The following is a 10,769-nucleotide window of genomic DNA, read 5'->3' as shown; positions in this document are numbered from 1 at the left end:
GCAGTGAGCCAAGATAGCGCCACTGCACTCCAGCCTGGGCAACAGAGCGAGACTCTGTCTCCAAAAAAAAGATTATATAAATTTGAGTTCCAAGATAGCTGAATAGGAACAGCTCCAGTCTACAGCTCCCAGCGTTAGCAATGCAGAAGACGGGTGATTTCTGCATTTCCAACTGAGGTACCAGGTTCATCTCACTGGGGCTTGTCAGACAGTGGGGGCAGGACAGTGGGTGCAGCCCACCAGGTGTCAGCTGAAGCAGGACGAGGCATCGCCTCACCCGGGAAGCACAAGGGGTCAGGGAATTCCCTTTCCTAGCCAAGGGAAACTGTGACAGACGGCACCTGGAAAATCGGGTCACTCCCACCCTAATACTGCACTTTTCGAATGGTCTTAGCAAATGGCACACCAGGAGATTATATCCCATGCCTGGCTTAGAGGGTCCTACGCCCAGGGAGCCTCGCTCGTTGCTAGCACAGCAGTCTGAGATTGAACTGCAAGGTGGCAGCAAGGCTGGGGTAGGGGCGCCTGCCATTGCTGAGGCTTGAGTAGGTAAACAAAGCTACCGGGAAGCTCGAACTGGGTGGAGCCCACTGCAGCTCAAGGAGGCCTTCCTGCCTCTGTAGACTCCACCTCTGGGGGCAGGGCATAGCTGAACAAAAGGAAGCAGAAACCTCTGCAGACTTAAATGTCCCTGTCTGATAGCTTTGAAGAGAGTAGTGGTTCCCCCAGCACGGAGTTTGAGATCTCAGAAAGGACAGACAGCCTCAAGTGGGTCCCTGACCCACGATAGCATAACTGGGAGGCAACCCCAAGTAGGGGCAGACTGACACCCCACACAGCCGGGTACCCCTCTGAGACAAAGCTTCCAGAGGAACGATCAGGCAGCAACATTTGCTGTTCATCAATATTCGCTGTTCTGCAGCCTCCGCTGCTGATACCCAGGCAAACAGGGTCTGGAGTGGACCTCCAGCAAGCTCCAACAGACCTGCAGCTGAGGGTCCTGACTGTTAAAAGGAAAATTAACAAACAGAAAGGACATCCACGCCAATATCTCATCTGTACGTCACCATCATCAAAGACCAAAGGTAGGCAAAACCACAAAGATGGGGATAAAACAGAGCAGAAAAGCTGAAAATTCTAAAAAGCAGAGCGCCTCTCTCCCTCCAAAGGAACGCAGCTCCTCACCAGCAACGGAACAAAGCTGGATGGAGAATGACTTTGATGAGTTGAGAAAAGAAGGCTTCAGATGATCAAACTTCTCCAAGCTAAAGGAGGAAGTTCGATTCCATCGCAAAGAAGCTAAAAACCTTGAAAAGAGATTAGACGAATGGCTAACTAGAAAAACCAGTGTAGAGAAGACGTTAAATGACCTGATGGAGCTGAAAACCATGGCACGAGAACTAAGCAACAGATGCACAAGCTTCAGTAGCCAATTCAATCAACTGGAAGAAAGGGTATCAGTGATGGAAGATCAAATGAATGAAATGAAGTGAGAAGAGAAGTTTAGAGAAAAAAGAGTAAAAAGAAACGAACAGAGCCTCCAAGAAATATGGGACTATGTGAAAAGACCAAATCTGCATCTGATTGGTGTACCTGAAAGTGACGGAGAGAATGGAACCAAGTTGGAAAACACACTTCAGGATATTATCCAGGAAAACTTCCCCAACCTAGCAAGGCAGGCCAACATTCAAATTCAGGAAATATAGAGAACACCACAAAGATACCCCTCTAGAAGAGCAACTCCAAGACACATAATTGTCAGATTCACCGAAGTTGAAATGAAGGAAAAAATATTAAGGGTGGTCAGAGAGAAAGGTTGGGTTACCCACAAAGGGCAGCCCATCAGACTAACAGCAGATATCTCACCAGAAACTCTACAAGCCAGAAGAGAGTAGGGGCCAATATTCAACATTCTTAAAGAAAAGAATTTTCAACCCAGAATTTCATATCCAGCCAAACTAAGCTTCATAAGTGAAGGAGAAATAAAATCCTTTACAGACCAGCAAATGCTGAGAGATTTCGTCATCACCAGGCCTGCCCCACAGGAGCTCCTGAAGGAAGTACTGAACATGGAAAGGAACAACCGGTACCAGCCACTACAAAAACATGCCAAATTGTAAAGACCATTGATGCTAGAAAGAAACTGCATCAACTAATGAGCAAAATAACCAGCTAACATCATAATGATAGACTCAAATTCACAAATAATAATATTAACCTTAAATGTAAATGGGCTAAATGCTCCAATTGAAAGACACAGACTGGCAAATTGCATAAAGAGTCAAGACCCATCACTGTGCTGTATTCAGGAGACCCATCTCCATGCAGAGATACACATAGGCTCAAAATAAAGGGATGGAGGAAGATCTACCAAGCAAATGGAGAACAAAAAAAGGCAGGGGTTGCAATCCTGGCCTTTGATAAAACAGACTTTAAACCAACAAAGATCAAAAGAGACAAAGAAGGCCATTACATAATGGTAAATGGATCAATTCAACAAGAAGAGCTAACTATCCTAAATATATATGCACCCAATACAGGAGCACCCAGATTCATAAAGCAAGTCCTTAGAGACCTAAAAAGAGACTGAGACTCCCACACAATAAAAATGGGAGATTTTAACACCCCACTGGCAACATTAGACAGATCAACAAGACAGAAAGTTAACAAGGATATCCAGGAATTGAACTCAGCTCTGCACCAAGCAGACCTAATAGACATCTACAGAACTCTCCACCCCAAATCAACAGAATATACATTTTTTTCAGCACCACACCACACCTATTCCAAAATTGACCACAGAGTTGGAAATAAAACACTCCTCAGCAAATGTAAAAGAACAGAAGTTATAACAAACTGTCTCTTAGACCACAGTGCAATCAAACTAGAACTCAGGATTAAGAAACTCACTCAAAACTGCTCAACTACATGGAAACTGAACAACCTGCTCCTGAATGACTACTGGGTACATAAAGAAATGAAGGCAGAAATAAAGATGTTCTTTGAAACCAATGAGAACAAAGACACAACATACCAGAATCTCTGGGACACATTTAAAGCAGTGTGTAGAGGGAAATTTATAGCACTAAATGCCCACAGAGAAAGCAGGAAAGATCTAAAATTGACACCCTAACATCACAATTAAAAGAACTAGAGAAGCAAGAGCAAACACATTCAAAAGCTAGCAGAAGGCAAGAAATAACTAAGATCAGAGCAGAACTGAAGGAGATAGAAACACAAAAAACCATTCAAAAAATCAATGAATCCAGGTGCTGGTTTTTGAAAAGATCAAAAAAATTGAGAGGCCACTAGCAAGACTAATAAAGAAGAAAAGAGAGAAGAATCAAATAGACGCAATAAAAAATGATAAAGGGGATATCACCACCGATCCCACAGAAATACAAACTACCATCAGAGAATACTATAAATACCTCTATGCAAATAAACTAGAAAATCTAGAAGAAATGGATAAATTCCTGGACACATACACCCTCCCAAGACTAAACCTGGAAGAAGTTGAATCCCTGAATAGATCAATAACAGGCTCTGAAATTGAGGCAATAATTAAGAGCCTAACAGCCAAAAAAGTCCAGGACCAGATGGACTCACAGCCGAATTCTACCACAGGTACAAAGAGGAACTGGTACCATTACTTCTGAAACTATTCCAATCAGTAGAAAAAGAGGGAATCCTCCCTAACTCATTTTATGAGGGCAGCATCATCCTGATACCAAAGCCTGGCAGAGACACAACAAAAAAAGAGAATTTTAGACCAATATCCCTGATGAACATTGATGCAAAAATCCTCAATAAAATACTGGCAAACAGAATCCAGCAGCACATCAAAAAGCTTATCCACCATGATCAAGTGGGCTTCATCCCTGGGATGCAAGGCTGGTTCAACATATGCAAATCAATAAATGTAATCCAGCATATAAACAGAACCAAAGACAAAAACCACATGATTATCTCAATAGATGCAGAAAAGGCCTTTGACAAAATTCAACAGCCCTTCATGCTAAAAACTCAATAAATTAGGTATTGATGAGACAGATCTCAAAATAATAAGAATTATTTATGACAAACCCACAGCCAATATCATACTGAATGGGCAAAAACTGGAAGCATTCCCTTTGAAAACTGGCACAAGATAGGGATGACCTCTCTCACCACTCCTATTCAACACAGTGTTGGAAGTTCTGGCCAGGGCAATCAGGCAGGAGAAAGAAATAAAGGGTATTCAATTAGGAAAAGAGGAAGTCAAATTGTCCCTGTTTGCAGATGACATGATTGTATATTTAGAAAACTGCATCGTCTCAGCCCAAAATCTCCTTAAGCTGATAAGCAACTTCAGCAAAGTCTCAGGATACAAAATCAATGTACAAAAATCACAAGCATTCTTATACACCAATAACAGATGAACAGAGAGCCAAATCATGAGTGAACTCCCATTCACAATTGTTTCAAAAAGAATAAAATACCTAGGAATCCAACTTAAAGGGATGTGAAGGACCTCTTCAAGGAGAACTACAAACCACTGCTCAATGAAATAAAAGAGGACACAAACAAATGGAAGAACATTCCATGCTCATGGATAGGAAGAATCAATATCATGAATATGGCCATACTGCCCAAGGTAATTTATAGATTCAATGCCATCCCCATCAAGCTACCAATGACTTTCTTCACAGAATTGGAAAAAACTACTTTAAAGTTCTTATGGAACCAAAAAAGAGCCTACATTGCCAAGACAATCCTAAGCCAAAAGAACAAAGCTAGAGGCATCACACTACTTCACTTCAAACTATACTACAAGGCTACAGTAACCAAAACAGCATGGTACTGGTACCAAAACAGAGATATAGACCAATGGAACAGAACAGAGCCGTCAGAAATAATACCACACTTCTACAACCTTCTGATCTTTGACAAACCTGACAAAAACAAGAAATGGGGAAAAGATTCCTTATTTAATAAATGGTGTTGGGAAAACTGGCTAGCCATATGTAGAAAACTGAAACTGGATCCCTTCCTTATACCTTATACAAAAATTAATTCAAGATGGATTAAAGACTTAAATGTTAGACCTAAAACCATAAAAACCCTAGAAGAAAACCTAGGCAATACCATTCAGGACATAGGCATGGGCAAGGACTTCATGTCTAAAACACCAAAAGCAATGGCAACAAAAGCCAAAATTACAAATGGGATCTAATTAAACTAAAGAGCTTCTGCACAGCAAAAGAAACTACCATCAGAGTGAACAGGCAACCTACAGAATAGGAGAAAATTTTTGCAATCTACTCATCTGACAAGGGGCTAATATCCAGAATCTACAAAGAACTCAAACAAATTTAGAAGAAAAAAACAACCCCATGAAAAAGTGGTCGAAGGATATAAACAGACACTTCTCAAAAGAAGACATTTATGCAGCCAAAAGACACATGAAAAAATGCTCATCATCACTGGTCATCAGAGAAATGCAAATCGAAACCACAGTGAGATACCATCTCACACCAGTTAGAATGGCAATCATTAAAAAGTCAGGAAACAACAGGTGCTGGAGAGGATGTGTAGAAATAGAAACACTTTTACACTGTTGGTGGGACTGTAAACTGGTTCAACCATTGTGGAAGACAGTGTGGCGATTCCTCAAGGATCTAGAACTAGAAATACCATTTGACCCAGCCATCCCATTACTGGGTATATACCCAAAGGATTATAAATCATGCTGCTATAAAGACACATGCACACGTATGTTTATTGTGGCACTATTCACAATAGCAAAGACTTGGAACCAACCCAAATGTCCATCAATGATAGACTGGATTAAGAACATGTGGCACATATACACCATGGAATACTATGCAGCCATAAAAAATGATGAGTTCATGTCCTTTGTAGGGACGTAGATGAAGCTGGAAACCACTATCTAAGCAAACTATTGCAAGGACAAAAAATCAAACACTGCATGTTCTCACTCATAGGTGGAAATTGAACAATGAGAACACTTAGACACAGGAAGGGGAACATCACACACTGGGGCCTGTCGTGGGGTGGGGGGAGAGGGAAGGGATAGCATTAGGAGATATACCTAATGCTAAATGATGAGTTAATGGGTGCAGCACACCAACATGGCACATGTATACATAGGTAACATACCTGCACGTTGTGCACATTTACCCTAGAACTTAAAGTATAATAATAAAAAAGATTATATAAATTTGTTTACAAGGTTTTATTAAGAATTGGGTTTAACATTAATAGTGCACTAATGCAAAGGTGAAATTTGGCTTTCTCTTTTGAACAAGATTTTCGTGTAATATTAAAAGATAATGAAAGGGTTTTTTTGTCCCTTTAGGTAAATGGCAGGAAGAAAGGAAGAAGGGAGAGAAAAGATACAGATTCAGGTGACCTCATGCTGTCTTTATTGGGTCTTGTTTAGAAAGCTGATTCTCTCCTCTATTAGTGAATATGGGGTTTTGCCATTTAAAAAAATTTTTTTGAGTCACTACTTTGGCTAAATGAGTAACCTGTGATCTTATTTTGTGATAGCCAGTGTTTTACACTTTGATATTTGACAAACTTTCCAAAATCACATCATAAATTATGTCTCTTTCTGACCTAAATTGACCTTTTAGATATTAGGTCCCCTAAAGTCCAAAAATGGCATATTTGGTATAAAAATCATACAGGAAGCATTGTCAAATATGAAATGGTGTTTGGCTTTCTTTAGGCTGTATTTGTATAAATATATGTTATTGGTATATGTTCCAAAATTACGGGAAACTCCTATAATTCTGACATGACTTAGAATACATTATTAATAATTATAATTGTTATGTAAAATTGTTGTATGCCACAGAAGTAACCAAAATTTCTAGTCAGTTGTCGCTTTAATAGTAGCTATCCTAAGACTTTTGTCTTCCACAGACAATTGTTGTCTTGCTTTGATCCTTTTCAAAAGGCAATTTATGATCAGATATAGGACTCTGACAGTACTCATGAATGCAGGTCTCTGATAACTTTAGAAATTATGCTAACGGAATAGAAGAAAAAAACAAACTTCTAGGACTCTCATAAGGAGCTAAGGTATTAAACATTGCTAATTCTTTTGTTTTTAAGAGTCAAGAAACTTTTTTCCTTTTGAGCTACTACAACTTTTAGCAATTGAGTAAAATGTAACTCCTGTGAGAAAAATTTGAAGCACATTGCTTTCTCGCTACCTTATTTCTCCAGAACTGTGTGTGAGTATTCTCAGCTTACGGCAGTATAGTTATTTGGATAAGTGCATTGAGAATCTGTTTTCTTTTATAACAATAGCAAAGACTTGGAACCAACCCAAATGTCCAACAATGATAGACTGGATTAAGAAAATGTGGCACATATACACCATGGAATACTATGCAGCCATAAAAAATGATGAGTTCATGTCCTTTGTAGGGACATGGATGAAATTGGAAATCATCATTCTCAGTAAACTATCGCAAGAACAAAAAACCAAACACCGCATATTCTCACTCATAGGTGGGAATTGAACAATGAGAACACATGGACACAGGAAGGGGAACATCACACTTTGGGGACTGTTGTGGGGTGGGGGGAGGGGGGAGGGATAGCATTGAGATATATACCTAATGCTAGATGACGAGTTGGTGGGTGCAGCGCACCAGCATGGCACATGTATACATATGTAACTAAGCTGCACATTGCGCACATGTACCATAAAACCTAAAGTATAATAATAAATAAATAAATAAATAAATAAACAAACAGAACACAATTAGATAAAGTGGTTATTTTACCAGGACTTGGACTGGAATGGCATGCTTTCAGATTTCAACATACTGCTTTAACGAATCAAATTTGACTTACATAGCCAATAAAAACTCTCAGGAAAGCTGGCCTCATCTCTCGTCTATGCAGTCCCTGTACAGGATTCCTGACCTGTGGTAAGTAAAGCATGCCACTTTCTGACAAGCCAGGAGCCCCAAGTTATCTTGGGACCTTGAAAGGAGGAAAATTCAGGCAAAGTGAAAGAGATAAATCCATGGCTGGGCTTCAAGGGGCTTTAAAAAGTACAATCTGAGATTCCTTATAGAACTAAGTTTCAGCAAAGCCAATATATAAAAGAGACTACATGGCAAATAATTATTCCCACTGCACTTTATGCAAATAATCAGCCAGACCACAATAAGACTAAAACTTATTTTGCAAGTAAATCTGACTTACTATGATTTGTTTTTAATAAAAATGGGTACTGGAGAGAGAAAAAGTATGCTTCAGAAAAACTATAGTACAACTGTTAGTTATTCCTGAGTTTTTCTCTGCAATTTGGACTAAATCTTAAATTATTTGTGGGCTACAAGTCCCCAAACAAATGCTTTAAAATCTTTACTTTTAAAACTGGAAACTGCACTCCTTATTTTAGAACTCATTATTTACCTTGTAGTATGCTGTTTGCTTAAATGTTGTACTTAAACTATAAATGAGAATACTAACACCATTGCCGTGCAAGCCTTGGAACCCCAGCCCAGCCTGCCGGAGTATATGCAAGACAACTACAAAGCGGTTCCACTCCTCTTACCTTGGGGACAACACCTACCCCACTATGCCCCTGGTAAGCAGGAAGATGTTAGAGTGGACTTCGTCCTTTATCCATCTTAATTAGCCCACACATTAAGATTAAGGCGTTACAAAACCCAAAAGGAGGGATTGAAACTGCCACTGCAAAATTATAACCAAGACAGTGAAAGAGATCTTACCTAACTAAATCCATCTTGCTCCTGACCTCCAAGCTGTCCTTGTTCATTCCTAGGCATAGACTGAACTAACTTAGGGAGGAACTTAGTTTGTAGTTTATAGTTTAAAACAAAGAGGACAACAGCCCTTTCCCCCAAAAAAAGCCCCATTCTTGCCTGGGGACTAGGCTGCCTTTGTAAGATTAATGAATTAAGTAAATGATTAGAAATTATGGTTTAGGAGTCATGAAGCTGGAGGCTACAAGATTCTGGCCCTCCCCAAATTGCTCCTGGGGATAACATCACTATTATAAAACCTAAGATCAGTGCCTGAGATATTTCGCAGGCCTGCACTTGATGGATCAGCTGGCACCAGCCAGATCAATAAACTGGCTCATCAGATCTTATGGCCCCCACCCAGTAACTGATTCACCACAAGAGGAAAGCTGAGACTCCTTATGATTTCATCTCTGACCCAACCATTCAGCACACCCGACTCACTGGCCCCCCACTTACCTTAAAAATTCTGATCCTCGAATGCTCAGGGAGACTGATTTGAGTAATAATAAAACGCCCACAAAAAAAAAAATAGGTAACATTTCCAAAGGATTTAAAAATTATGTTCAGTAACCCTATGGGTGTGTTGTTTTGGAAGAATGGGTGTTTTTCTTCTTTTGCTTTGATTTGTGTTGGGTTAGTTTTGATACTATTGTTTGGGATTTTTTGTAATTATAACTCATATGATAGGATTTAGTAACAAAAACAAATTCGCAAGAATAACATAATGAGATTACATACAACACACATACATGCATGCATTTGCACATATTATATAATCAAAATCCAAATTCAAAAGAATCAGGATTGGCCGGGGACGGTGGCTCATGCCTGTAAATCTCAGCATTTGGAAAGCTGAGGTGGGCAGATCACTTGACACCAGGAGTCAGACCGGCCTGACCAACATGGTGAAACCTCGTCTCTATTAAACACAAAATTAGCCAGGTGTGGTGGCGAATGCCTATAATCTCAGCTACTTGGGAGGCTGAGGCAGGAGAATCGCTTGAACCTGGGAAGCGGAGGTTTCAGTAAGCCAAGATCGTGCCATTGCACTCCAGCCTAGGCAACAAGAGTGAAACTCCCTCTCAAAAAAAAAAGAAAAAAAAAAGAATCAGGATCTAAAAGAAAAGATATCAAAGAAACATCAGAGTTAGGTATACTTGTCACTGCAATTAATATATGCTTTATCTTTTTTTACCATATTGTTTTTTTATCATATTAGTGATCATTTATCTTATAATACCATTTAATCTTCAAGAGACAGAAGTACTTGTATTTGAAAACAGTTTTAATTATGCATTCCAAACAAATCTTCTATTTTAATCATTCAAAATGTAAAGTGAATATTTATTCTAATGCATAAAGTTGAAATTGTATATATTGGGTTTCACATTGGCTTTGCTCAAAACTAACATGGGTCATTTTAAAATTCTATAATTATGACCAAGTGATGTTTTGCAAATAAGGTTGACTGTGTATCCATCAATATTCAATGTTAAAAGGCTGGAAACACCACATAACTGTCTTAGTCTACAATCTCATATTTCTCATCTCAGGTGGCCCAGTAATGCATTTCAGATGCAAGAAGGACTTCAACAACTGTAGTGTCTGGTTCATACTGATAGTATTCCTCATAAGAAAAATTAAAAATGACAACCTAAGTTGGTGTAAAAAGGCACAACCTAACGGTCTGAGATACTGTTCTTTCTTTCTGACCTCAATCTATCATCCAACAACATAATGTTACCATAAGTGAACCAAGACTGAGATTTACACATATTGAAAATTGCTTAGCAGTTCTAGAACAGCACATGCCATAATAACATGCATTAAACAGCACATGCCATAATAACGTGCATTAAAACTTTTCTTATTTTGAAAGCTCAATTTACAGTTACTCTCACCAGGCTTAGGTAAAGTAAAATCTATCTATCCATACCTTATTAACTGAAAGTCTCAAAAACAACCTCT

This window comes from Pongo abelii, chromosome 15 (genome assembly GCF_028885655.2).
Source record: "Pongo abelii isolate AG06213 chromosome 15, NHGRI_mPonAbe1-v2.0_pri, whole genome shotgun sequence".
Classification (NCBI taxonomy): Eukaryota; Metazoa; Chordata; class Mammalia; order Primates; family Hominidae; genus Pongo; species Pongo abelii.
Note: the sequence above shows the minus strand (reverse complement) of the source record.